The sequence below is a fragment of the Patiria miniata genome, unplaced genomic scaffold, assembly GCF_015706575.1.
Source record: "Patiria miniata isolate m_02_andy unplaced genomic scaffold, ASM1570657v1 HiC_scaffold_2, whole genome shotgun sequence".
NCBI lineage: Eukaryota > Metazoa > Echinodermata > Asteroidea > Valvatida > Asterinidae > Patiria > Patiria miniata.
In genome coordinates this window covers 12,286,098-12,313,595 of record NW_024037058.1, presented here as the reverse complement: position 1 = coordinate 12,313,595, position 27,498 = coordinate 12,286,098, and the positions used below count along the sequence as shown (strand labels likewise).

Sequence of the window (27,498 nt, the reverse complement as noted above, 5' to 3'; positions counted from 1 at the left end):
GGCTCATTCCATTTAGATTGAAATTGAAAGATCATGCACATCGCCATTCAACAATCAAAAAGAATCATTCAATTTCACTATCCGAGCAATCTATCGCATTTTAGCTTCACTCGTCCCTGTAAAAGATGGATTCAAATTAAAAGTATCGCGTTGTTCATTCAGTTTCGTCTGAATCACTAGCAAGGGGTTGATCGTGCATTCATTTTCATTAATGGGCAAACATGTTTCACATTTTGTCAAGCATGTTTAAGACTTCGTACACGTAAAACTTTGAATTATCTCGGCGTAAATCATATCTGATGTCTTCAATCCGTAAATGCACACCTCTCTTTCTTATAAAGGGGCCGTGCAATTACTTTATCTCAGGAATATATTTTGCGCAACTTTCTACTCCTCTGAAATGTATAAAAACTATATATTTTGACATCCGTTATTGGTTATTTTTATTGCAAAGCGCACGTCTTTATCATTTACAAGTTTCCATGCTTTTCCGAATTACTGAGCCCGCTGTTGCTGTGATGCGAGTTCAGGTAGACACTGTTCAGTTGTGGGGTTTTCTTTCAAATTCTTCAGCCAAAATTTGCTAATTGAAACCATTACTGAAAAATGTTTGCTCATTAGCTTACTGACATGTACTGACACAACAAAAAATCATCAAAGAAAAGAAATTTATGGCAGCAAAATATCCAAAATTCTAGCAACTTTGTGTGCTGAAATAGCCTGTTTACATTTATCTGCCCAGAATGACATCGAAGTTTTGCTCATGAATATGGAACTTTGTATCAGCATAAAAAGGGAGAAGGCACCAAAAACACCCTTCAAAATGGAAAAATTTGAAACTTGAAAATACAAGTTGTGTATTTGCATTTGCCCTTTAAATTAGTGTTCGATCAGACACACGGAAGAAATCTTTAAGAAATCACCCAAGAGAAGTGTCACCGATGGTACAACCATTGCCAAACATACATGCCCCGATGTCTTTCACGTCAAGAACTCGTCAACGTTAAAAGAAGCCCCTTGATCAAACGTTTAAACATGTAGAAAAGAGATTATCTTAGCCATTTTCATTTCATTATTTTGGTACATATTGTATCCCTCATATCAGTTAACTAGTTGCATTGTAAATTTTGCAGTCACCAAGATTTTTATGGGAAAAATTAAAATCGAGGCAAAATGGGAAAATGTATCATTAAAACATCTAATTAATTGGAATGCCCAAACAATGAAAGCAATTGCCCCAAAACGAATAAGAAACGAAAAGCATGGTAATACGCGATAAGCGCACCGACGTTCGCTAATTTGAATGAGTCAACCGTCAAAAGGTAGCAAAGACTTAATTTAAGAATGCTACAAGGTAAGTCTTGAATGCACCAAAACAAAAATAGAATGCCCCACAACGAAAACGAACATTCAGTGCAAAATCTTGGCTGCCTAAAAATGAAATTGGATGCCCCAAAATGAAAAAGAAATCCCAATTTGATCGCATGTGCAAAACTCAAGCGAAACTGAATGGCTGATAATGAAAATGATTCGAAAAATTCGGATATTGACCGGGAAAACCTATATTTTAGTAGCAGGCACTGTGGAGCCTGCTATTGCTTAACCTATTAAGGTTGATGCAGTAAGATTGCACTTTCATGTTTGGAGGGAAATGAATTCCTGTTTCAACTGTGACAGAATGTTCATCGACTATTTTGTGACCGAACAGAAATCATTCAAGAACAGCCGACTAAAACTGTTGTTACGTCAGCACCAAGTTTTGAGAAATCAATTGTCATTTCACTGCCCAGCTGCTTAAATTTACGTTACAGAGGTGCCTGAATCCGAAGACTGGATAGAGCGGAGCAGCCCCAATACTTACAGGGGTTGAAGCTGAGGTAGTATCCGTTGATGACACCGTTGGGGGAAGCCGGCTTGCCCCACTTCACCAGGATGCGGTCAGACAGTGGGACAATAGACATACCAAATACAGGTCCAGACTCTACAGAGTGAATAAAACAGACGTGGGGTTAGATTGCACTGCGAAATAAATTGCCTGTGACTTGTACACAATCATGGAACACCCCTTTGCTTTTTCCCCCTTTTAACAGTTCAAATTCACTTTTTTCAACAGTTACATCTTCTGTGTTATTGTTTTACATCTGAGGGAGCAAACGCTGTGAAGTCAATTGATAACTCACTGTACAGTATTTTTGTCCTTGAGATTTGAAACCAGAAATTAAGCCACTTGAGCTCAATGATCAATGGTTTTGAATTAAACGATATCAAGTACAAAAAGGATAATCTATCTCGGTCCAAAACAAGCAAAAGTTTGCAAAGTTTTTTTTTGCACTCGGCTATCACACTGATGCTTCTGCCTTTGATGACACAATTTATGTGCTCATTAAAATTGGCAATTTACCTTCTTAAACCACAGGTATTCAATGATTCAATAAAACATCGATGCACACCAATTTGGTCAGTACATATTATTTACCTCCTTCAGGCATCTGAAATGAGACAGGAGCCGACTTTTCGCCCTCACGTTGACCATTTCGGACCGCCACCTGGAATTGGTAGTTCATGTACGGGGTGAGGTCGCCCACACGACAGTTTGTGTTGGGCAGGCACTCTGCAGGCTCCTGGCCCTGGGCCTGTGCCTCTACCATGGTATAGTAAACCTGTAAGAGATCAATACAAACCAATGTCCTCAGAATTACAGATGTGTTTTTTAAATCTGTTTTTGCAGAAATCTACCAACAATGTTTACCTGCGTATTTAATCTCCGTTTCAACTTGAAATTTAACATGTGTCTTCATCAATGAAGAAAACATCCTTTGCACTGCTCATTGCTTTCCAGGGGCCTATGAAAGATGTTATTATTTTTTTTTAAACAGAACAAATTTTCACAGGTTTGCTCCGGAAGGAATCAAACCCACGCCCCCTGGGTTAATGCATGGTCTGTAGTCAAAGAATGTACGGGGAATAGTTATTTTTAAAAGTCCATTCGAGTTGTGACAGGTTCAATAGCGCAGTGGTTTCTTTCCTCGCCTTCCATCTGTGACGAAAATGCCACTCTGGTCATTTTCTTAGACTCACCTGTACGCCTGGGTAACTTTTTATTAGGTTCCATCCACTTTTATAACTGTTTGATGACTTATTATTTTATCGCTAGTATTCACCAACCGTCAGCTGTTTTCATGCACTGCCATTGCCATGTGTTTGTGTGTGCTAAAAATAGAGTTAGGGTAAATCCAACATGGCCGCCTCCTTGTTTCTAAAATCTGTTCGGATTGGCCTAAAGTTTTTAACTTTTTTACTTTGAGTGATGGATGTACAGTATAAATTATTGATTTTTCAGATGAATAAAAACTTTGTTGTGTATAGTAATTTTTGCTAGTTTACAACTTGTGGGCGTGGCTTATTTACTACGCGTACGCGCAGGCTGTGTGTAAGGCGCGCGATCCAAAGAGTATAAATAGGGCAGATTTTTGTGAATTCGGGGTTCGGGTGATTTAGTTAACTGAGTTTGCATTTGTCGAGTTGTAGTACTGCTGATCTCTGAGACGTTGAGGAGTGGAGGAGCTGAGGAGCTAGTGAAAGAGCTAATAGGCACGTACAGAGCTGGTTTTAATGTTTACATTAGCGTGCAGATTCACTGGGGAGAAATAGTCATTATAAATTAAGTTAGGGAGGTTTGGAATTAAGAAGTTGAGGAGTAATTGGGGAGCTGAGGAGCCAGCTGAGGAGCCAGTTAAGGAGCTCTTAGGCACAAACGGAGCCAGGTTGTTATTCGCCTATTCGCTAGGGGAAAGTGGTTTACTTAAATCTTAATTTAAATTAGGGAGGGTTGGAATTAAGAAACTGAGGAGTAAGTGAGGAGCTGAGGAGCCAGCCGAGGAGCAGAGGAGCCAGTTAAGGAGTTGAGGAGCAGAGGAGCCAATTGAGGAGCTGAATTGGGAGGACACCTTGTAAGTCACTTATTATTGGAATGGAATAGCTGGATAAACTAATCTAAGGTCATCTAAGTTATCTCAGGAGCTAAGCAGATTCAAGAAACTACTGGCAGACCCGTCAGAGGCCTTGACTTAGCGAGACATTTGGACTGGCAGACGGAATTGTCTAGTCGTGTTTATATTTGGGAAACTACCGGCAGACGGAATTGCCTAACGTAGTGATATTTGTTTTTGAACAGGCAGACGTAATTGCCTATTGTCGTATTGTTTTTATAAGGGCATAGGATTTGCCCGTTGTTAAGTTTATAAGTAAAGTTTAGGGAATAACTTAGAGACTGATTGTTTTGCCTCCCAGTGCAGAGAGCACTATCCTTTAAAGGTATTCCTCCCCCCTTCGGGTAAATAAATTCCAGAGATTCGGCCCATAGACTCGTTCCTCACCAGTGCAAAGTGCACTGCCATTTACTGTATTTTCTCAGCTTTGAATTAATTTAAGTTTAAGCTCATCCTTGGCATTGTTCTTTTGACTGTTGTTCAGTTTTGAATTAAATTGCTAGTTTTCTAGTTGTGCTGAAGATTTGCCTGAGGGGTATCTTTCTTGAGTCAGTCCTTAGGAACTAGTTAGACTGTTTGTCACTTCACTTAACTTCTTCACTGGGTCATATATTTTGACTACGAACTTTAGACGCAGATTAAGAAATACTAAAACCTGTTCAAAAACAAATATCACTACGTTAGGCAATTCCGTCTGCCGGTAGTTTCCCAAATATAAACACGACTAGACAATTCCGTCTGCCAGTCCAAATGTCTCGCTAAGTCAAGGCCTCTGACGGGTCTGCCAGTAGTTTCTTGAATCTGCTTAGCTCCTGAGATAACTTAGATGACCTTAGATTAGTTTATCCAGCTATTCCATTCCAATAATAAGTGACTTACAAGGTGTCCTCCAAATTCAGCTCCTCAATTGGCTCCTCTGCTCCTCAACTCCTTAACTGGCTCCTCTGCTCCTCGGCTGGCTCCTCAGCTCCTCACTTACTCCTCAGTTTCTTAATTCCAACCCTCCCTAATTTAAATTAAGATTTAAGTAAACCACTTTCCCCTAGCGAATAGGCGAATAACAACCTGGCTCCGTTTGTGCCTAAGAGCTCCTTAACTGGCTCCTCAGCTGGCTCCTCAGCTCCCCAATTACTCCTCAACTTCTTAATTCCAAACCTCCCTAACTTAATTTATAATGACTATTTCTCCCCAGTGAATCTGCACGCTAATGTAAACATTAAAACCAGCTCTGTACGTGCCTATTAGCTCTTTCACTAGCTCCTCAGCTCCTCCACTCCTCAACGTCTCAGAGATCAGCAGTACTACAACTCGACAAATGCAAACTCAGTTAACTAAATCACCCGAACCCCGAATTCACAAAAATCTGCCCTATTTATACTCTTTGGATCGCGCGCCTTACACACAGCCTGCGCGTACGCGTAGTAAATAAGCCACGCCCACAAGTTGTAAACTAGCAAAAATTACTATACACAACAAAGTTTTTATTCATCTGAAAAATCAATAATTTATACTGTACATCCATCACTCAAAGTAAAAAAGTTAAAAACTTTAGGCCAATCCGAACAGATTTTAGAAACAAGGAGGCGGCCATGTTGGATTTACCCTAACTCTATTTTCCGCCTGGTGGCAGCGCTATCGTCCTGGTAACATCTTGGACAAGTTTGACGGACCGCGAATCATACGGACCGATCACACTTTTCAAATTTCCGCCACACATCGTTATCGCCAGGGTTTGATTCCTGCCCGGACCAGATGACGATTGGGTTTTCAGTCCCTACACGACTCCGCGGGTTTTCCCCAAATTTTCTTTTGGGGTTTTCCTCCCATCTCCAAAACTGTCATTTCTTCTCATTGTCTTCTCTCTGAAGGTTTTGTCAGGATTTCGAGTTACAGAGCCTAGGAATCCTTGTTTTCATTATGCCTACTAGTAATGCATGAAATAGAAATAAATAGATAAATTCATAAGTGGGACTATACAGCAAGTAACATAATTAAACTAAAAGAACATTCCATATTTAGAAAACTACTAATTTACTGATGCTCAGGTTCAGTTAAAAAAAAGCGTAATAATAAGCGATTTCAAAAAGTGTTATATAAAAACTGTTCATGAATAACGCGCAAAAAAAATACATTTAAAAGTTACCAGGAACTTCTGGAGCATGCCCTTAATAGACGAGGCAGGCACTTCATCCCAGGTTAGGACGACTTCCGTTGGGCGATCACCTGTACATTCTGTGGTGCTTTCGTAGGAGCTGACATCATTACAGAAAAACAGGTAAATCAAAATTTGATACAACAGTCAAGAAGAGCGGAAGGGAAGATCCTTAAATGTTGGCCGGAAAGAGGAGCTGTCATGATGAAGTGCAATTTCTGTTTACTTTGTCTCACTCAAACCAGCCGTTTTCATAATGTGCTTATCCGGCAATTTTCATGAGTCTTTCATTTTCTGTCAGGCAGTCTTTTTCTGATATTCAAGCAGAAAGTATCGCTCTGCAAATGTATGTTCCAGGCTTAATACAAATATAGATAAAGCAAACCTGTAAATCCAGTCACATTCATAATCGCACAATCGTTTGGTTGTTAACCTGTACATTATTGTAATGCTTATAGCGCTTTCCATCCTATCAACAATCTCAAAGCGCTTTACAGTAAAAATACCCCGTTCATTAGGCCACGAGATATCAGCGGCAGCCGATATCAGCGCACATTCGGCCTCTACCCTCACAGGCACCCATTTATAATCCTGGGTGAAGAGAGACAAGTGTAGTTAAGGCCAAAAAAAAAAGTCTCCGGTTTCTGGTATGCGCGCGCGTCGCCGCAGCCATGCGCGTCGGCAAAATGAAAAAGTTTTTTTTTCAATACAAGATGATGTCTCAAAACCGCCAAACTCACTGGTTTGACTGGAATTCTGCTGCTGCACAATTTTAACGTGTTTTTAGATGGGGTTATGATCGAGAATAAGCTTTATGTGGCCTCTCTGGACTCCCATATACTTGCACTAAGTTTAGTCGGGCACCATTTGCAGTCATCAGCCGACATTTGAAGCCAAAAAAAAAAAAAAAACAGGTAAGAAAAAAAAAAGCCGCGTAGCCGCACCACTTTTGGGGCAAACTCCATACCAGAAACCGGAGACTTTTTTTTTGGGCCTAAATGTCTTGCCCAAGGGCATGGACACCGTGATGTTCGAGGCAGGGTTCGAACCCACGCACCTTCGTCAATGAGTTATACACCGTAACCAATGAACCGTGGCATTCTGTGTTTAAAAATCAGTAAACACTCAGCCAATTTCTGTGCCAAGCTGCAGCTCTCTGTCATTTAAAGCCAATACTCAATAAGATCAAGTTTGCGGTGGCACCATGTAACAAATCTCCTTTGTGAACTGGTGAGGTTCAGAAAAGGATCGGGGAAACTCAAAGTTTCAGAAAGTATACTGCCCGTCGTCAGGTTTCTCCTGATTGATGATGGGCAGAGTATACTGTCCGGAATTTCCAGTTCTCCCGGTTTTATTTAGAACCGCACAATATGAGATTTGTTAAATGGTGCTCCCGTAAACGTTCATCTTATTGCTATCTTTACCAAGTCGATGTGCTAATCTATGATAATTCTAGCTGATTCAGCGATTCATTATGCAAAAAAAAACTCTTGACCTCGATATTCTGACCATTCAGCGGGCGCTTTCTATATCGGGTATCGTCATGGATATCTATAAATAAAACCTAGACAAGACATCTATTATTCTTTTTTATGTTGTGAATTGAGCAAAAAAGTCTGCGGTCACGCGCTCTGTAATGATATGTTAAGCGATACGCCAAGCAATAATAAAGCTGTCCAATCACGGTCGTGTCTAGATTTTGCAGAGCTATGCGCGTCCGGCACTGCATCTGAATCGACCAATCAAAAACTTAGTCCATATTTCGGAATGAAGTGACGTCAAGATTTTAGTAAAAGTCGACTCCGATTGGCTGGCGCGCGGGGTCGCATAAGTGCCGGTTCGTACTTCACGCGAATGCGAATGAGATGCGAATTTGACGTCACGAAGCATTCGCTGCGTAATTCGCCGAAGTTAAAATGTGTTCAACGTTAGCGAATTCGCAGCGCGAAAACTCCCCATGACGCCACAAATTCGCGTTCGCGTTCGCTTTCGCGCCGAGTATGAACCGGCCTTTCATCTGCATGCCTATAGATAATTATATCATACGTTGGACCGGAGATAGGGCTCCGTGGACAACGGATGATTCTCAGACTACTCTTTACCATGCAAACCTTCAAATTTTATTGAGCCAATACTCACTTCCTTCTCCAGTGAAACCTGACTTTTCTGAAGCTGGTCCTTCCCCTAGGTCATTCATGTACACCACCTGCACCTCCAGCTCTTTGTAGATATCACCGTCATCGATCTCGTAGCTGGTCGTCCTGTAGTCCTCAACGAGTTCCTCGTTCCAGTTCTCGGCGTCTGGCTCCTTCCATCTTATCACGTACGTGAATCCGGGGCCGTTCTGGTCATACGGGTGCACTTCCTGGAAAGGGTGGCAATTCGGGTAAAGGTCAACAACTATTGTAGTACATATTTGTGAGACATGCTGGCAAAATGAGACAAAACTTGGCAGAGGTGGACATGAGGGTTTGCAGATAGTAGGAAGTAGAATATAATTCTCCTTAAAGTATTGTTTGTTCAACTACAGTTGGAAATTCAGCAGACAAGTTATGGCTGTTTATAGAAACATGTGTCAAAAAGTAAAATACTGAAAAAAATCCAATTTCTGTATTCAGGAAAATGAAAGATGTCAATGGTTTGTCCCTAAACACACTTTTAATCTACGATTTGTATAACATTTCTTTAAAATATGTGTTGTAGACATAATGAAAGATTACCAATAAATCTAAAAGTCGAAAAAAAAAATCACGGGTGGTGATCTTGATTCATTTTTGTTATGGGGGGCATTTTATCTCCAATATGGCCTGTGTCCAGTCCCGTCTCATTTTGCCAGAATGCCTCACATTTGTTTCCTTTTCATACATATTTTTTAATGTTTCTTTTTTATAAAGGCACTTGGGGGCTTTTGAAAATTGGATTCTGTTTCAAAAGCTCAATTGCATTACACAAGCTAACTTTTTCTTTCAGAGGTGGAATTTGTTTCAAATTTGAATTTTCAAAACTGAATTCCTTTCCTAAATCCAGGTTGTTTCAAAAGATTGAATACCGTTTCAAAAAGAAAAATTCCGTTCAGGAATGCGTGAAATGTTCTACTCAGACTCCTTCCTATTCCAACTGGGAACATCAGGTGTGTCTACCGTGCATGTACTTATGTACAGTGTATGGTAACATTTTCAGAAAGGTATGTTATGTACATTGTACATGTAAGTACAACAGCTGATTCCAGCTGCATACGCACCAGGAACATAGGTCATTCCCGGATCCCATCACGAACGTCCCACTTATAAAAGTCAATTAATTCACAAAGAGCTGTTAAAACATTAGGACAGACATCTGCGCTTTAACTCGGAAGTGAGTGTGACGCCTTGTGGCTGCACCTCAAATTCGTCTCTCATTTTTATCCGTGTTTGTACTGTTTCCGTATTGTGTTTAAAGACCATTTTTATATCTGTGGTGCAATGAAGAGCTGGAGAATCTTCAGGAGTGAGTGCTAGTCGTGATCGATGAACTCGTAAGTTGATTTTTGGCTGTAAAAAAATTGCTCATCCGCCACTGCTTTGGACAGTAAAAATCAGTCAACCATGAATGTATACCCTGTGTGCGAGCTCAAACGTATTGGTGCAGCGGTACTCTCCCGTTGAGCAGTTCTACCTGATACAGTATGGCAGAGGATTAAGGCCCTGGGACTGTGCAATGTTTCACCTACCCGCAGAGGCTACAGGGGCGGAGCCAACAGAGTGCATACAATACGCACAAGAATTACAACAGCCCGACAGCAATCTTGTTATTCAGCCGGCGTCAATAAGAACAATTTAGTTAGTTTAACTAACAAAAGCTGGACTTTCCCATGCATTCTTAACCTAAATGTTCGCTCCCTGAGTATTGAAAAAGCTGACAAATTGCTAGCAGTTGCCCAGAACAATCAAGTGGACATCGCATGTGTGTCAGAGACATGGTTCAACGATCACATAACGGACGAAGCCGTAGCTCTTCCAGGTTTTACATGTGAGAGATAGGACAGAGTAAAACAGAAAGGAGGGGGCGGAGTCGCGTGCTACATCAGAAACACAATCCCTTACAAAAGGTTGCAGATCCTTAACGATGAAACTCATGAAGCAGTGTGGTTGTCCCTGAGGCCACGAAAACTTCCCCGACGTTTTTCCACCCCGGCCATTGGTTGCATTTATCACCCACCTGATGCAGATAACACATCAATGCATGACTACATTATCAACTGCGTGGATAGTATCCTGCGTCTGCACCCGTCGTGTGGCGTAGTTGTGACAAGTGACTTTAATCAATTGAGAGACAACTTTCTTGGAACCCATTACGGCTTCAAGCAACTGGTTGAAACTCCAACACGGCAACAGCCAATTCTAGACAAGGTATGGACTAACTTGTCACCAGTTTATGATAAGCCGATCGTGATTTCCAAACTTGGAACATCAGACCATAACATGGTACTATTCTCACCATCAAATGCCCCTTCCCTGAACACTGGACACAAAGTGAAGGTCACCACTAGGTGTATGGGCCGGCAAGAGAAAGCTCTCTTTGCGTCAGCATTATCTGAGATCGAATGAAAGGAGTTGTATCACTCGGAAAGCTGCCAGGAGAAGAGTTCCATTTATCAGAGAACCAAGAACTCTATAATGGCGTCATGTTTTCCTACTAAGATAGTGACCCGGCATACCAACGACAAACCATGGGTCACCGATTCGTTTAGGAAATTGGTACAGAGACGCCAGAGAGCAAAGATGGCAGGCAACATCAAGGTTGCAAGAATGCTTCGTAACCAAGTCAACCGCTCCGCCTCACGCCTCCGACACAACTTTTATCAGTCCAAGATCGCGTCGTTGGAGAACTGCTCTGGAAAAATATGAAGATGCTCATTGGTGCGTCATTAGGCGGAGAGAACAGTCTACAGGGTCTAGCTAACACAATGACAAATGGTGATCTTCAAGCACTTGCGGACAACATCAATGACTTTTTGTCTCTGTTAGCAGTGATCTCCCCCGCCTGGACGAAACCCATCCAGTATTCCAGACAGCAGACCCGGTGCCAGTAGAGTTCTACATTAGCGTCCGTACAACGAAAAGAGCTTTGGATAAGATCAAAGTCAACAAAGCTACGGGATCGGATGGAATACCTGCATGGATCCTTCGTGACTTCTCAGACCTCTTAGCTACTCCTCTAACTGACATCTTCAATAGTTCTGTTGAAGAAGGAGTAGTTCCCACCGTATGGAAAACTGCAGACATCGTTCCCGTGCCAAAGTCACACCCATAGGTCAGTAGAAAGGGATATCAGACCAATCTCACTGACTCCCATCGCTGCTAAAGTTTTTGAATCCGTCGTACTCCAATGGATGACCGTGCAGCTCAAGGACAAAATAGACCCCAACCAATTTGGATGCATATCTGGGACTGGCACTACAGACGCTCTTGTGGAAATGGTGCATCGATGGTACGAGGCGACTGACAAACCTGGTTGCTTCGTACGGATCTTGCTGTTGGATTACTCAAAGGCATTCGACCATATTAATCACCATATCCTCATTCAGAAACTCACAAACATCGGCCTGGATCATCACCTAGTACGCTGGATGGCTGCGTTCCTGGTGGATAGAGCTCAACGCGTCAAAATTGGGCCTGTGCTGTCAGAGTTTGGTTACCCCAGTGGTGGTGTTCCGCAGGGAACATTATCTGGACCCAAGGATTTCCTGGTCCAGATTAACGACCTGGAAACTCCATGCCCTTTGTACAAGTACGTGGATGACAGCACTATATTTGAAATCTGCAAGAAGGGGTCTGCGTCAGAACTTCAAGAATCTGCAGACATTGCTTCCCAGTGGTCTCTGAGGAACGACATGAAAATCAACGCTTCAAAGACCAAAGAACTCATTATTTGTTTTTGTAAGGACCCATCTCATTCAGCCAATTTGCCTAACATCATTGATAGAGTCACACAGGTCAAAGTTTTGGGAATAATACTGTCCTCAGACCTACCTTGGAATGCTCATGTTGACCACATAGTTCGTAAGGCTAGTAAAAGACTATATATGCTGTATCAGCTGAAACGTGCAGGTGTGTATCAAGCTGACCTACTTAAAATTTACTTGTCAGTGATAAGACCAGTTCTAGAATATGCCTGCCAAGTATGGCACAGCAGCTTGGCTAACTACTTGTCCAGCAAGATAGAAATGGTACAGAAGAGAGCCATAAGGTGTATATACCCAGGGCAGAGTTATAACCCTACATTAGTTTCTCTCGGCATCCAATCACTTCATTAAAGACGTAAGGAATTGTGCATGGCTTATTTTCAGAAACTCTAGGATCCGTCTAATAAATTACACAGCCTCCTCCCCCATCCCCGTGAAGTGTCATATAATCTAAGATCTACCAATAAACTGCCCCTCCCGGGACCCGCACAGATAGGTTTAAAAATTATCTTATCCCATGGTGCCTTTTTAATCAGTAGCTTTTTAACCAGTAGCTTCGTCGAATGAATTTTTAAAGATAATTGCAGTTAATTTTAGATGTTTTTTTTTTCTCCTGAAAAACATCCGTTTTTGAATGCAATCTACTTTGTAGATCTGCCTGTTTCCTTATGTTTTAGCTCAGGATCATTGTTGTGGTATTTTGTATCTGTTAATTTTTGTGTGTGTATTTTAAGCTGCTATAATTATATGTAAAATATGTGTATACGTAATCAGAACCCGCACAGATAGGTCCGAAAATTCTCATATCCCATCGTACCTTATTAATCAGTAGCTTTTTATCAGCAGCTTCGTTTAATGAGTTTTTAAGACAATTGCACTTAATTATATTTCGTCCTCGTCGTCGAGACTCACCGTGTATTATTGTCCCTGGTAATACGGTTTGCACCACCCTTTGAAGAAAATGGATCATTCCTTCATTCATAAAAATGCAAATTAGCCCTAGCACGCTGGGTATAAAGCCCCAAGAAACCATTGAAGCATGTCTTTGTTTCTTGTGGTACGGCTAGCACACACGTATTTTACACTACGTCTTCAGTTTCACGTACTTGTTCAATTTTAGCTACAACCAATTCGGTTTTTCTACGTTTATTGCTTCGATATGTCGACCAAGAAATGGAAAGCCAACGACAAGCAGGCTAAAGATGTGCCTGGTTCAGCCTTGAGATCTTCGTCTACGGCCTCGGGACCGTCTGCGGCCTCGTCAACCTCGCCTATGGTTGAACGAGTGCGTAAGTCACAGGCCCCAGCCTCGCCTTGGGCTGGTGGTCAACGTGCACAGAAGAATTGGAAAGCGGGCCGCCTTGCCCAATTTCCGCCACCGACACGAGAGCGTATTCCTCGCAGAATATACCGCAAGTGTCTAGAGCACCACAGGCTAGACGTGTGGTAGAAAATGAGCCCGGACAGACCTCGCCTTGGGTCGTCCCTCACAATCAACCAGGGCCGTCTTTCTTCCCCGGACAACAATGGAATTTCCCGCCTACAGCCAGCAATGCTACCGCTAGCGGGCAGCAGTCATTCAATATGGCGGCGCCCATGGCTCCGCCGTATTGGTCATTTCCGTGGTTTAACTCCGCACAACAGTGGCCTCCTAACACTACCCAACAGATGTATCATCAACATTGGGGAAATCCCTCAACCCCTGGACAGCTCTCGCTTCCTCCGCCGGCGAGTCCGAACATTTGGGGCGGTAATTCGGGCCCTGGTACGGGTGCGAATTTGGACTCCGTGAGTGTCGGACCGGCAATATCGGAGATTGGTGGTGACGCTGAATCGGAATCTCTCAATCCGAGTGGACAAGGCATCAGGTTTTCCAGTGACGGATAAAGTTCTTTCCTGGTGGGAAGACCTGCGTTCAAACAAATTGGGACATGAAGAGTTCAAAGAAGAGACTCTATCCAATCAAGTACCAGTCGAACAGGAACCACATTTCAAGGCTCCAGAATTACCAAGTCAGGTAAAGTCATCCTTCAAGGAAGTTCGATCGTCTTTAGTAACTCAAGATGACAAGCTTAAAGACTCTCATAATCATCTGCTGAAAGCAGCTTTACCATGACCCATCTTTTTGATGCTTTGGTGGACCCATCCTGTCCAGAGACAGTTGACACCAGTATGGTTAAAGATCATGTCACCTCGGCATTGATACTGCTTGGGTCTGCAAGCCAGAGTCTAGCTCTTTCAAGACAACATGCTTTTGATGAGCTACTTGACAAAATTTGAAAGCCTCAAACGAAATTCACCGTCGATGAGCCATCTCTTTGGTGGAAACTTAGTCAAGGACATAGAGGATGCCGAGAAAGCAAATAAACTAGCAGCCAAAGTCACCAAGACTGCAACATCTACTGCAGGGCCGTACAAGGGGAATATATTTTCTCCTTATTATTCTGCGGTAAACAGAAGATTTCGGGGCAACAACTCCTATCAAGGGTGATCATCGGGCTATACTACCAAGCCAAAGTATGCAGCCTATAAATCTGCATCCTCAAGCCGTGGCAAATTCAGATCAGAGCGAGGTTCGTTTGATCAGAAATCAAAAAAGTAGATACATGTTCATGTATTTCTTTCAAGACAAGTCGTCTTCAATATTTTGTTTGTAATTGGAAATCCCTAACAAGAGACAGTTGGATACTTCAGTCAGTTGTTGGTCATAAAATAGAATTTTTAGAAGTTCCGTTTCAATACAATGCGTAAGAATTTGGAACGGCCAAACACTACTCAATCCAACACCGGATGTGGTGATCCAGACAGATGCATCACTCCAAGGATGGGGTGCTTTGCACATCCGAAATCCGCACAGGCGGCAGATGGTCGATATTGGAACAGAATCTACACATCAACCATCTAGAACTGTTGTCAGTGTACTACGCCCTTCGGGCATTGGTGTACCATCAACGCAACCTACACATCCGACTACAGGTGGACAACATGACAGTAATGTCATACATCAGCCACAAAGGGGGGACTCAATCGCCAGAATTGTCATCCCTTGCAGTGAAGATATGGACATGGTGTCTACACAGACAAATAACATTGTCAGTAGAATATCTCCCAGGAGCACAAAATGTCATAGCAGACGAATTGTCGCGCAACTTCAACGACCGCACAGAGTGGCATCTTCTCCCCGAAATTTACAGAGCAGTGGTAGAAAAGATGAAATTTCAACCGTCGATCGATCTGTTTGCATCACGGCTCAACAGACAGGTTCCAAGATTCATATCATGGCACCCAGATCCACAAGCATGGCAAGTGGACGCGTTCACCATCAACTGGTGCAACATGGCAGGGTATCTGTTTCCTCCCTTCAGTCTGCTCTCAAGGTGCCTTCAGAAAATTCAAATAGAAGAAGCCACAGTTCTGCTAATTGCACCAGTTTGGAAAACACAACCGTGGTATCCACTAATGTTAAAACTGACAGTAAAAACACCATTACTGTTACCACAGCGCCCAGATCTCCTTCAATTATGTCACAATCGTCAACAACACCCCATGCACAAGGTGATGCAGCTGGCTGCCTGGGTGCTATCGGGAAATCACTCGCAGCAAGAGGACTTTCGCAGAAGGTGTCCTCAGTTATCATGGCATCATGGAGAAAAGGAACAAATGCTCAATTTGACTCAGCATGGAATCGCTGGAGTCGCTGGTGTCATCAACGACACTTGGATCCAGTTCAAGCACCTTTAGCAGAAGTGTTGGAGTTTCTCCATGCATTGTTGGAAGATGGGCTACAATATAGGACAATTAATGTCTACAGGTCTGCTATTTCATCAGCCCATGTTCAGGTGGATGATGTCCCTATTGGACAACATCCTTTAATGACAAGGTTTTTTAAAGGTATTTTTAATATTCGACCACCGAAACCTAGGTATTCATTTACTTGGGATGTTGGGAAAGTTCTCCGTTACCTTGGTTCACTCTCATCAAACAGGAAGCTCAGTTTGAGGCTTCTGACGCTCAAATTGGTCATGCTGGTCGCTCTCGTGACAGCAGGGCGTTGCTCATCATTAATTGCTCTGGATTTACATCACATGAAGAAGTCCAGGACAGCATTTGAATTTGCACCAGTCAGCCAGTCTAAATGTTCCTCAGCACATAGGCCAGTTCCAAATGTTGTTTTGGCCCGTTATCCAGCAGATCAAAAACTATGTGTTTTTTCAACGTTGGAGGTGTATATTCATCGTACAGGATTGCTTAGACGCCTAAATAATCAGCGCTTTACAAGGCTGTTTCTATCATTCGGGAAACCTCATCATCCAGTAGTTTCATCTACTATTGCTAGATGGCTGAAAATAGTGATGGCATCGGCAGTATAGATGTCTCACATTATAAAGCACATTCTACTCGGGCTGCGTCTACATCTGCTGCAGCAAGAGTAGGAGTTTCTACTGCTCAGATTTTACTGACAGCAGGCTGGTCATCGGTGAACACCTTTGGAAAGTTTTACAAGCGAGATGTACCATGTTCAGAGGAATATGGAAGAGCAGTCCTGTCTTCGGCTTAGCTGTGAAATATACACGGTGAGTCTCGACGACGAGGACGAAATATAATTTCAAATTATGTAAGAATTCTTACCTGCCATATTATTGGAATTATATGAGGCCGAGGAGGAGAGACTCACCTCCCTCCCTCGGTGCCTCAGTTCTCTTCAGCCTCCCACCCATCTTGAGTCCTCAGCCAGGACCAGTACCTTAGATCTACAAAGAGACATGCTTCAATGGTTTCTTGGGGGCTTTATACCCAGCGTGCTAGGGCTAATTTGCATTTTTATGAATGAAGGAATGATCCATTTTCTTCAAAGGGTGGTGCAAACCGTATTACCAGGGACAATAATACACGGTGAGTCTCTCCTCCTCGGCCTCATATAATTCCAATTATATGGCAGGTAAGAACCCTTACATAATTTGACATTTTAAAATGAATTTTTATATCCTGAAAATAACCGGTAGTTTTTTAACGCAATCTCCTTCTTTTTTTTTTTGATCTGCTTGTTTTCTTATGTTTTAGCTTGGGATCATTGTTCGTGGTATTTTGCATCTGTTAATCTCTTTTATGTGTATTTTAAGCTGTTATAAATTTATGTAAAATGTGTGTATTATGTAATCCAACCTAACGGTTGCCAATAAATATATTATCCTATCCTATCCTAACTGATGTGTCATTTCATACTTTTCATTGAGGAACTTTTTTTCTTGCTTTAAAACAACATGCAAGAAAAAAAAGTACTGACAGCCACATTTTTATGCATGAGCAATGTCTTAATCCAGTTTAGAAAAAGTAAAGAATATCTTCGGAAGCAACACCCAAGTCGTAATAATCACATTCATTATCCCATACAAAGATGAAGACGCAAGGGGAAGATTTTTTTGCCCAACTTCACAGTCGTGTTTCGAGTCATTTGTAAATAAATTTCCTCACTTTTATCCACAAAGAGGTCGTTTTAAAAGACAATAAAGAGAGCAACAACAGCAATTTCTAACTAGGCAACTGCTGGTGAAATATATGTTAATTAATGATTTAGCAGTTTTCTTTGGGAAGGCGGCAGACCAAGTACAAGCTTCAGCTTATTGTCTGACCTCTTCATAGTATTCATACACGTCTTGCTATGAATGTCAAGTTTCTTATTGTTCATTTGTATCTTGTAAATCGCTTGTACTATTATGAAATAAACTAGAAACTCCTTCTACAACAAGCAGAACATTTTTCCAACCATGACATTTCCTGTGATGAAGTCGGGCCCTGTTGGATAAACTTACCGGCCATGTCACACTCAACTTGCCAGGATCCGTGGCTTCAAGTCCCACCTCCTCTGGGGTCTTAGTGATAGCTGCGGCTGCAGTCGTGTACTCATCAGACAACTCGCTGGGCTGAGACTCTCCGATAGCATTGACGGCCACCACGCGGAACCGGTAGGTGACGTAGGGGGAGAGGTCTAAGGAAGCCTGGTTGGAGGTAGCTGGCACAGTAGACTCAACTACCCAGCCAAGGTCGGGGAAGTTGGTCATGCGTGAGACAATGTAATCAGTGATTGGGGAGTTGCCGTCGTCCCCACTGTACCACGCCACAGCAACCATGGTATCGGAGATGTCAGAGCGCTTGCTGACTATCGGTTTCGACGGAGGGGCTGGTACAGCTAATCAAAATCAAGAACAAACAAAACAGAGAGAAAATTATAAGATTTTGGGAAGAGTCGGGTTGGAGCAGTGGTACATCCATTCATAATTTCCCCGCCATTTTCAACTTCTGGACCAGGTTTGAATCCAACCCAGGCCAACACATTGATTTAGGCTTTCAGTCCTGGCCAGATTCTGGGGTATCCCCCCCCCCTGCATAATAATTATTGATTTCTTTACTGATATCACGCTTCAGCTTTCTAGCAAATTTCAAGTGGCAGTCCTTTTGCCTGAAATGTACTGCATTAATAGTTTTGTACCGATCAGGATACCCCGATTCATATTTCCTTTCAAACTAGTATGTTAAATTTAAATCGCTGAGGTGATAAAAGTGTCCTCTTCTTTCTACTGAGGTACATGCATCTTGTAAGAGTACAAGAATTACCTGCTTTAGCTTATCTACATGTATAGTCGACAAAGAGAACCTGTCAAAAACGTTTTGCCTTAATAGGTCTGCGTGCCCATTATTGCCGTAAGTAGTAAAATTGAAAAAAAGCCTGTAATTAACAGTCCCTTGACTGTAATGGAATTTCTGTCATGAGATCAGGTGCATTCCTGTCATGTGTCCTTCATGGATACTTTGTAGGCGGCACAGCACTCTCTACAGCTGGGTGTATTGGCACAGCATTGATATCAGGCACCGACAAAGATGGCAATCAATCACCACGCGGTTGGTCATTCATCAAGAAACGGCTAAATTGGTTGCTGTGAGAAACACAATCCATACGTGTCTAACAACACTGATGGAAAAGGCAGATACGAGGTTAAAAACCAACTTACTCTTAATGACCAGCTCTGTGGCTGCTGAGGCCTCGTCTTCAGATGTCACAGCTTTGCACTTGTACGTTCCAGTGTCCTCCACAACAGTAGCCATCACTTTCAGGTAGTCCGAGCCCGTTTTGGCCCGTCGGAAGCGTCCGCCCGGCACCGTCAGGTCCAGCTCTTCTTCGCCGGCTCCAACGTTACGGTACCAGGTAACTGTGGGTTCCAGCGCGGCATCTTGATCTACCTCGCATGCAATGATGGCGTCTGTACCCAGCTCTACACTCACCTCAGCCCCTGGACCCACGACGATTGTTGTACCTCCTGAAAGACAATTTATATGCACATTTTACAAAGTTGATTTGGAGTCAAGATATGGGGAAAAATATCTTCATGCCGGGAATAATGGGTATACCTAAAAATAGGTGAGAAATTTCTCTTCTTCAAATTCTAGAAAATCTATGTACCATTTTTAATGCCAACTAATCTTGAAGCGACTGCATTGCTCAACAAGATTACTTAAAGGAAGGGTAGATCATCTGTTATTTGTGCATTTTTTTGTTTGAAGCAACAAAATGCTCAAAATCTAAAGATGGGTACTTAACAACTAAGTTGATGAAGTTTTAGCCCTGTGTATTCTAGGATCTTAATTTAAATTCAAAACTTGCCGAGTCCTGTTTTGAATTGCGCCTGAAATGAGCATCGGGGACACGTTCTAATTTAGCCAATTGCAGCTACGCAATACCACGCACTGAACCAACTAATAACCGCGCGCAAGTGTGCATCGTGTCAGCGCTTGCCCACATCCATTAACGGAAATTTCCAAAAATGCATCAGTTGACGCATCTTTGGAAATGGCCTTCTTAATTTTTTTTGTTCAAAGTGGCAGCACGCCAGAAAGACTAATTTCACAGGGAATTGACTGACATCCCCATCTTTAAACCAAGTCACACTTTCAATAATAAATTTGTTATTTTTTTGTTTTGTGAATTCACGTAGCTGCAAATGATCTACTCAATACCTTTAACACAAGAAAGGCAAAGTTGTCAAACCATCACAATTCATCTAGTCTCGTGGCAACTGGCAAGCTACTCAAAAGAACATTGACTGAGGTATTTGTTTGTACATTCTCTGTAACGCTTTTGCTCAGCGTGAAATTTGCCTCGAGGCTTGACTCATCTATACACCCATCCTGACGAAAACTACACCCATCCACTTACTTCTGACATTCACCGTTGATGTGGCCTCCACTGCTACAAAGCCGTTCTCAATAATGCACTTGTAGTCGCCGCTATCTTCCACAGCCACTCCTGTGACTGTCAGAGTGCTGGTTGTGCTTCTCGTATTGCCATCTTCCACGATGCTGTACTTAAATTCACCATGGACAATCTGGTTGTGATATCAATGAGATAAAAACACTTGAAAGTTGGGTTTTACCCATAGAGCTATATTAAATTACTAGAGCGCTGACTCACGTACAAAGTAATGCTCGATTGGCGCATCCATGTTTGTGCACAAACCTATCGAAGGCTAGAAATTTTGCACGTTTTTGGTACGGCTATTTGCATATTTGTGTTTGTATTCCATACCGGTGCGTCATCGAAGCCAGTACGCCCAAAACCGAAACGCACGATCAGCAAATGAGCGTGACATTTTGCTCTACGCAAACAACAGCGCAACGTGTGTGTGTATCCGCTGCAGATAATTAACCGTGGTTTTTTTTTAAACCGGAACACGCGCTTAAGAAGCTTGCGTACGTTCTACTTGCACGTTGCATGTGGAGTACACTTTTAAAATTCAATCCATCAAATTTCATTATGTTCTACAAACACGCACATGAATTCAAGATGTCTGCGGTTCAAAGTGTCTCCGGGTGCAAGAACAAGGAAATAACACTCTAGTAATTTAATATAGCTCTATGGTTTTACCCTTCAACTGTGTAATTTCATATTTGTAAACACTGCATACCACAATTAAGGGTGGAATTGATAGCAAATTCTGGTCAGGACAATGGATCATTTATCAGCGGTGGGTTTTTGTTTTTAAATTAACCCTCCAATGCAAACATAAATTCTGTGCCTAGTTGTCCTTTCAGTCCAAATCAATCAAGTGACTGTTTTCAACAGTTAAGAGTCCCCAGCTCACATAAGCAGGCTTGACTGGCTGTGACTGTTTATGTGCCGTAACTTCATAAGGCTATGCTTTGACTGTAGGTGATTGATGAGACAGCTGTGCCACCAAATGACTGCTTTTGTCTGTTGACTAAATTTGACTGAAATGTGATCTGACTGTTGGTGACTAGCCTGTGTAAAAGGCATGGCAGGGGAAGTGGATGGAATTTTTGACTGTCTGTGACTGTTCAAAATAGTGGGCAGTAGAAGGGTTAATGGGAAAATACAACATTTGGAAACATCATAAAACGAAATGATCAAAATATCACGAAAAACCTTACTGCATTGTTTGGGACTAACATTCTAAAGCATCCTGCAAAATCGTAGCTCCTGGTGTGCTGACAATCACAAGAAAAGTATTTTTCCAAAACTGGTCGGTCGACGAGCGTTGGAGGAAACTGGCTTTTTTCAAAAACTGTTCTAAATTTTTCATGTTTAGTTATTCTGACTTTTCTTTGGAATTGATTACACACCTGTAAAATGGTACAAGCCTGCTTGGCCCTGCTAGACTGATTCTCTGACCTTACAATTCCCATTGCTCTGTTTCATCTTAAGTGGGTCAGGGAAACAGACTACAAGAATATGATAGGTTTTCGTGGTTTTTCCAGCATCTACAAGCCCAAAACGTGAAACAAGTCAGTTTAACAATATTTTCTAAAACATACCAGTCCTCCAAATCCATTTATTTCTGAAAATTGAAGTAAAAGCAAATGCTGTACATTCCCTTTAATTGATTAAAAAAAAAGAAATGAGAAGTTTTTTTCCGTGGGAGCGACAGGAATTTCAAGAGGATTGGTGAAATCTAGGCTGTTTACCGGATTGTTTTGAAATGTCCACTGGATGGTAGGCTTCGGCGAGCCTTGCCCTGCGCAGGTCAAGTCAAAGGCTCTGCCTTCGATGCTGTTCAGGTTTCGCTGGGGTGCATCGGTCATTTCAGCCGGGATTGCTAAAATTGTGTTAAAAATGAAGAGTTAGACAACAAAGAAACAGTTGATCAATAATACATCAATGTATTGCACTACGTTATTGGATGTTACAATATTGATATATTACAATTTCATACTTGAATGCAACATCTTGCATGTTCAAAGTGTTTTGGGTAAACTGGTGATTCAGGTGATGGAGAGATTTATTTAATATAATGTGAGGGGTTCTGGTAAAATGTCACAACACTGAGCAGAGGCCGAAATGAGGGTTTGCAGGTCTTAGGAAAGAGAATAAAATGCTTCTTACAATACTGTTTGTTGCACTTCAACTGGACATTCCATTGACAAGTTATGGCTATTTAAATATCACACTGATCGAAATGTCAAAAAGTAAAATACTGAGAAAAAAGGGCCTTTTACGTTTCTATTTTTGTATTCGTAAAATGAACAATGCCAATTGTTTTTCAGTAAAAAACATCTTAAATTCCATGATTTGCTATACTATCTGTTATAAAGTATATGTAGTAGACATACATGTATCAAAGATTTCAAGTATCATTAAATCAGAAAATAGAGGGAAAAAAATTGCATTTTCTCCACTACGAACTGTGCCCATTTTCGTCTCTTTTGCAAACAAAAAGGAAATGCTACAGAATGGCTGTACATATATGTTTTTGGCTCATTATTCCATTTTTTACAGTGTTGGGATTTGCATAGAATCATATCTAATCTTGAGGTTTATAATTGTGATCATATTGTATCATGCCATCGTTTCAACCCACATATTGACAGCATCAGAAGAGCACAATAAATTGGGCAGTGTTTTCAGATTTGGATAGAGTTGGGTTTCAAGATAGAGTTCACTGAATAAGAAGAGGCTTACATTCCACATTGACGAAGCCACTGGCGAATATCTCGCCATACTCGTTGGATGCTACACACACGAAGACGGCGCTATCCTCCGTAATGGCATTTGCTAATTCTACCCTGCCCCCTCCGATACCCTCGGTGATGGTGAGACGAGGATTGGCCTCTTCATGCAAGGAACGGGGGGAAAAAGGTGAAAAAGGTTGTCGTTCAGATGCATAACAAATAATTTATGGTGAGACACAAATAAATACAGATTGATTAATGAATTAAAATAGCAACCCCTTTCCTCCCCGTGGCCTTACAATACGTGTGCCTGAAATGTCCGATTAGGTACACCACCTGTCTTGGGAGCAACATTGAAATTGCCCAGTTGGGGACAGTAAGAGATCACCTGACTGGACACAACGTGCGATTGCCCTATACGAAACAAAATGCGATCTCCTGATTAGAAACAGCTTGAGATTGCCTAATTGGGAACAAAATGAGATCTTCTGATTAGAAACAGATTGCCCAATTAGGAATATGATGCGATCTCCTGATTGGATGCAAAATGATGCTGCCCAATTGAGAACAAAATGAGTTATCCGGATTAGTATTAACATGACATTGCCAAATTGGGAACAAAATGACGTCTCCCGATTGGAAACAGCATGAGATTGCCCATTCAGGAAGAAAATGAGATCTGCTGATAACCAACAGCTTCAGATTGCCCAATTGGGAGTAAGATGAGATCTGCTGATTAGAAACAGCTTCAGATTGTCCAATTGGAAACAAGATGAGTTCTCTTGATATGAGACAGCAACGGATTGATGAATTGGAAATCGCATCAGATCACCTAGTTGGAAACAGCATGAGACCATGCAATTGGGAATACCATGGGATCACTTAACCCATTAAAACTTTTGTTACAGTGTACTACACTGCAGTAACTCATTGATGATATCCACAACACCATCTACAGTGCTATAGCAGTTTTGGACAGTTAAAGGAATAACAGGCATGGCTCTTTTGGGTGGTGCAGGGGCTAGTGGGTTAATAACCCTGATGCGGGTAGCCGTTTTGTCGGAAGTATAATGATCCAGGTCAAGATCCAGATACAGAATTGAAAAAAAAAAAAAACTCCTACAGGCCTCAAGCAAAATGCATAGTGTCCCTATGACATAAAAGGCATCATGGACAGCATCAGGTGGCATATTAACCTCAATAGACCAAAGACTTAAAGACCAAAGGGCTGTTTGCATATGGGAGCAGAGTCGGCCAGACAAAGTAGGGACCGCCTGCCAACCGTCTGTCAACAAAGCATGACATCATTAGGTCTTTGGCCTTTTGAAATACACGTATTAAAGTGACAGAGTGAAAAGCTTGAATGCCAGGCTGATACAGAAGTTCATCAAGTTATGGGATCTATGTCCATATGTTTTTCTAGTGAGAGTGTTGGGCACGACAATAAAATAAAGCCAGAGTCCATCATTTGCAGCTATCCACAAACTAACTGACGTAATTATTGTTGAAAAACATACTTGGTTGAAAGATAGTAAGGGGACTAAACTCCCTGTGAAATTATTCTTCCTGGCAAGCTGTCATTTTGAAGAAATCAGCGTTGACAAGCAAGCGTTGACAAGACGCACACGCGCGTGGCTGCTATAATTCGTCGGATCGGTGCACGACATCGCGTAGCTGCAATCTGCTCAGTGAGAACGTGTTTCTGACGCTGAATTCAGGCCCAATTCAGAACATGATTCAGCAACTTTTGATTTGAAATCGAGATCCTAGAATGTTGTTTTTCTCCAAATATACAGCTGAAGCTGTGCTGAAACTTTATCAGATTCGTTGTTCAGCACCCTTCTTTAGATTTTGAGTACTTTTGTTGCTTCAAACGAACAAAATGCACTAATTACAAATGATGGACTATACCTTTAACTTTTTGGGGGATTTTGTGGCACTTTGAAGATTATTTTATTACAAATTGTGCAACAGTACAGCCTAGTCATCAGTTGCAATGTACAATGTAGTATGTTTATAAACAATTTCGGACAATATTGTCCTCTTCAACTCACCTGCCTCTTTATAGGGCACACCGTTAATAAGCCAGGTTACCATGGGAACCGGGATGCCCTCAGCTGAGCAATCTAACACACCGCCCTCATTGATCACAATGTTTGTGTCCTCTGGTTTGTTCTCCCAATATGGTTTTGCTGAGAAGAAAGTGCAGAACATCCTTAAATTGATATTTGTTCAGGGGAAAAATAGTTGGGTTATCTGTTACAGCTAATTTTGAAAGTGGGTAGCCGTGACATTTGTGTGATTTCATGAGGTCATCAAAATCGCGAATTTTTGTTTTTTATCAACAAAATACGATCATCAAGGCTTTTGGTGTCCTAAAATGACAAATATGTAGTGAGGTCATGACGACGTCATCATTGACTGTTTTATCATTATTAGTATTCTTTATTACAAATGGACTGCAAATGCTATTTTTCTTACTCCAGGTTTCTCCAGTTTTATTTGTACACAATAGTTTGTCTATGTTCGTGCCATTAATGCATCACCCCTTCCCAACGGGCGAGTCAGCAAAACCACCTTGTTTTTCTTGTTCTGAATATTAAATGCTATCAAACCCAAGTCCAGGGAACACTTACACTTTACAGTGACAGTGATGGTGAAAGCGGTAGGGGTACACCTCCGTTGCTAGCCGTGCACGTGTAGGAGCCAACGTCTGACGCCATTACATCACTGATGACCAGTTCCTGGCCATAGCTCTCATAGGTCGTGCGATCGACAGGCAGCGACTCGCCGTCTTTCGCCCAAGTGATATCTGGTGTTGGACTGCAAAGAATTAGGACACTCAAATTCACCGTTCGAAAAACGCCAAAGCTGTGTCTTTGTATGAAGATATGGTTCCCAAATACTGGCAGCCCAACCTCGCCCTAGGGTGTCGAGCAGTACGTGCCCACCACAACCTGCTCTCTTACCCTGGTATTGGATCATTTGCATGTGTAAGATTTTTGAACACGTAGGCCTGTGCAAATGAAGAATAGTCTGGTGCCTGCATGTGCGTTACATTAGTGTTTGTTTTTGTATGCGGTGTCTGGGTTAAAAACAACATCATTTCGTCGTTTCATATTAATATGAGCAAATTGGAAAGGAAAGGAGCATTTTTGAGAAGGCGTGGACGTTATAATTACGATGATCGTGAAAACACGTCATGCACGTTGGAAATAACAACACCAAAACTACACGATTTAAATCCACTACTAGCAAATTGCGCTATCGAATCAGAATACAGAAAGAAAGTGTCATATCCGGGGCTTACTATTGGAAACGAGGTTATAAATAAAGTAAGCACTGAGGACGACTGGCAACCCTGTATGCTGTACACTCGTATACCCCCGCCCTGCAAACAACCTGACGCTGGGAAGGGCTGATGAATTTACGATCTGATTGGACAGATTTTGCGTGACCGTGTGTCTGCAAGTCATCACGACCACGACCCTGCAAGGTTTCAAACGGCCGTTAAGACTGATTCATTACTCTTTTATTCCAATTCATGAATATTTTTGTTTTCGTTGAAAAGCGTAATAATGTAATCTGTTATACTTATCTGTGTTGTAAATTTGCAATTCCCGTCACTTGCTCAGGCTCCGTTTCGAATTCACGAAGGGTCAATGATTGCATTATGCGACGCTCAAAATGTTTGCACATGGTCCGCAATGAAAAAGAAATCACATCCGGCATGGAATATGTGCATTTTTTTATGAGAAAGTTTTCGGATAGCATTGTGCATGCGCGCATTGGCTAATTGCGATCTGAACAGCCGCAGTCAGATACTTTATACATAGGTCATGGTAAATTACCCAGGTTGACCTCTTCCTTGACAAGATTCTGTAAAACTCATGAACACTTCCCAGCGTCATGTTTGCAGGGCGGGGGGGGGGGGGGGGGGGGGGGGCCGAGCGGAAGCTAATTTCTGCGCAATTGCCTGGCACACGAGGGCGCTGTTGTCATGCAGTCCAGGGTTGCACATCAAAGGAACCTCGGGGCATTTCCAAGCCAACGCCTTTTCTCCAGCTTCAACGTTTTGAGGCCGTGAATCTAGGGAACTCTGGCCCAATTTTCTTCCTCGGGAAAATCCAATCATTTGAAATGGTACCAACACACTTGTCTGTCAATTTGACTTAGGCATACTTGCACGTAAATTCTGGAACCAGAAAATCGCAGCATTTCGTAACGGCAGAGCTTAACAATTACGTCAAACAAGTTTTTCCACGCATTAACTCACAATAAGGACGTGTCATACCCGAGAAAATATCACAAATTGAAAGCTCATCTATATGCAGAACCTGTCTGCAGAAAGTGGCTGCTCACATTATGACATCTCAGTGGAGCTCTTGAATATTGAAATTTACATCACCAACTTCTAACAACTCATTCAAAATTGATCGTCAATGCGCAGCATT

At 42.0% G+C, this 27,498-nt stretch overlaps 1 pseudogene; it reads right to left on the bottom strand.

The window, feature by feature from the left end:
- The window catches only part of LOC119726367, a 37,728-nt pseudogene extending 10,773 nt beyond the window's left edge, over positions 1–26,955 (bottom strand).
- Between the last annotated feature and the right edge of the window lie 543 nt (positions 26,956–27,498).